Source organism: Rhinopithecus bieti, unplaced genomic scaffold (genome assembly GCF_001698545.2).
Source record: "Rhinopithecus bieti isolate Rb0 unplaced genomic scaffold, ASM169854v2 scaffold_5750, whole genome shotgun sequence".
Classification (NCBI taxonomy): domain Eukaryota; kingdom Metazoa; phylum Chordata; class Mammalia; order Primates; family Cercopithecidae; genus Rhinopithecus; species Rhinopithecus bieti.
The window spans coordinates 224,390-227,217 of NW_016805082.1; positions in this window are offsets into that span (position 1 = coordinate 224,390).

Here is a 2,828-nt window from a genome sequence, read left to right on the forward strand (position 1 = left end):
CAGCGCAGCAAGCCAGGCGCTGGGCGAGCCTATTAAAGGCCCCCTCCTCTTTGGACTGCCCAGTCAGCGCCCCTCCCCTCACTCCCCTCCCAGCCTCCCAGAGCTCGCAGCCCGAGCCTCCAGGGGCCACCGGAGAACTCGGTCCCGCCTCCGGAGCAGAGAGCCACTTGGCGGGGAGGGAGTGGCGTTGAGCTGAGGCAGGAGGCGTGGGCTGGCGGGAGAAACCGGCGCTGAAGCCTAGGTTCACGTTTTGCTCTCGGTTATGCCCCACTGTCCCGACGCCTCAGTCGCTTCTGCCCCTGTGGACATCGTCCACTCTCAGGGTCTTAGCCTTTATCTCAAGGCAGACCAGGTCAGCAGCTAGGAATGAAGGCCCTTCACTGACCCCTCCTCAGGCCCACCTCATCCCTGCTGTTGCAACATCTCTGCTGTTTCTTAATCACAGAGTCCCCTAAAAGACCCAGAATCAAGAACTTCCCCCTTGTAAATGTCCTGTTGCCAGAAGGGCAGTAGGACAGCGGCATGGGAGCCCTCTGGAACCCAGGACTGCCTAGCCCCAAGGTCTGCCCTGGGCGGACGGTGTGCTGGATAGGCTGGGGCAAAACTGTTCAGTACTCAGGAATCTTGCCAGCCAGCTGTTAATCACAGACATTATTTAAAATTAAACTAAACACACTTACAATTAAACAAATTGTGTGTGTGTGTGTGTGTATATATATATATACGTATATATATATATACGTGTAATATATATATATATTTTTTTTTTTTTTTTTTTTTTTGGAAACGGAAGTTTTGCTCTTGTTGCCCAGGCTGGAGTGCATGGCGCCTCAATCTCGGCTCACGCAACCTCCGCTCTTCCAGGTTCAAGTCATTCTCCTGCCTCAGCCTCCCAGGTAGCTGGAATTACAGCCATGACACCTATACGCTCCAGACGGCCCTTAAATTTATGTATTTTAGTAAAGGCAGGAGGTTTCTCCATGTTGGGTACAGGACTGGTCTCGAACTCCCGACCTCAGGTGATCCTCCTACCTGGGTCTCCTACCTCCAACCTCAGTCTCCTGAGAAACTGCAACCACAGACACACGACACCACGCCAGGGCAATTGTGTGTGTGTGTGTGTGTATTTTTGGTAGAGACTGGCTTTCGCCATGTTGCCCAGGCTGGTCTTGAACTCCTGAGCTCAAGCAATCCACCCACCTCACCCTCCCTGTGCTGGGACTATAGGCGTGAGCCACCATGCCTAGCCACAAAGTACATTTTTAAAAGGTAATAAATACTCAAAACCCATCACTTCCTAAGTATTTGATAATTACCTATGGTCTTGAGCCACCAGAACCACCAACCCTCTGAGACAGCCAGCAACTCCCAGAAAAGAGAGCAGAGTGGGGTGAAAATGTGAGGGAAATATTAAATGGCATGCTGCCCTGCATCTCCCCAGTCAGGGACATCACAGTGGCTCGAAATAGGTCCTGGTAGAAGTATTTACACCACCTGAATAAGCAAATCAGAGCTGGGGTTGGGGGCAGGGAGATGAGCCCTTGTTACACCTGCCTGGCAGGGATGTGGAGATCAGGTGCTGGGGCTGCAGGTACAAGAGGAAGAGGCTGTCTTCCAGCAGACAGTAGAAAAATTGGGCCAGGCTTCCTCCATGAAATTATCTCATTTGACCCTTGACCAAACCCTGGACTGGGGACAGGCATAGGAGGCCGAGTGGGTATCAGGTGAAGATACAATCACACCTTATGTTACCTTCCAGTTTGGAGAACAGCCTCAGAAGCCTTTCAGGCTCTAGACCTCAAGATCCTTCTTACCTCTCCGCAGAATCGACTTCTTTCTCTGACAAGGAAGAAAGGCAAGGAGAGGAGGGAGGCTTTGCTAGTCTCTCCTGATACCTAGAAAATCTTTCTGGAGCCAAAGGGCTCTGAGTTGAGTTTGCAAGAGGGGAGGACAAAGAAGGGAGTGTGTGATGATTTCAAGCATAAAGGGGATGATGTGGGAGAATTTTGGAATTTTTTTAGGGAAGTGGCTGTTCAAGTAAACAACTCTATTGTCCAAGGAGAGAAAAGGCTGGGACTAGTCCATCAGTGAAGAGCACTTTTTGCCCATTATCTTCTGCCCATAAAGGATCCACTCTTGGAAGCGCCCCCTGGGGCCTTGGAACATGAAGATGGCTCCGATGCCCATAATTCTAGTGAGGCCTCTCCTTGATTGGGACGCAAGGAGCTGAAATTCATTATGTGAATGAGTGAGAGATGGGTGTTTACACTCTGTAAATGAAAGGGAGTGTATGTGTATGGGAGGAATGTGTGTGAGAGAGGGAGTTCAAGTTTACAAAGGCCCTGTGTGTTTGAGCGTTCAAAGAGGGCCTATAATTAAAGAGAAACGCAGACAACCAACAGCAAGGATAAGTCATTTATTTGGGGCAAGCAATTGTTTTACTATACCCAGCAGTTTTAATGGTGGATTGCAAGGTTTCCAACGACATTTTACTTTCATTCTGACCCATGGATTTTGGCAAGGGCTGCAGCATGTCAGTCAAGATGGCAGGCCTGGAGAGAGGAAGCCCCTCCTCACCTATTGCTCCTCCTGCCCCAATCACAGCCCAGCTGTTCTCACCCCCGAGCACAGAAACTGGCCATGTGGATTTGTGCAAAGGCATGAGCATGTATTGCAGGCTTAGTATGTGCTAAACATTGCACCAAGAGTTATATGTGCATTCTCGTATTTAATGCTTGACTGTCCCCTCTTGGAAGTCTGTGGTTCCATCCAATCACTTTTGCCAGGGAACTGAGGATCTAGGGATATGTAGAGCACTTGAGTAGAGG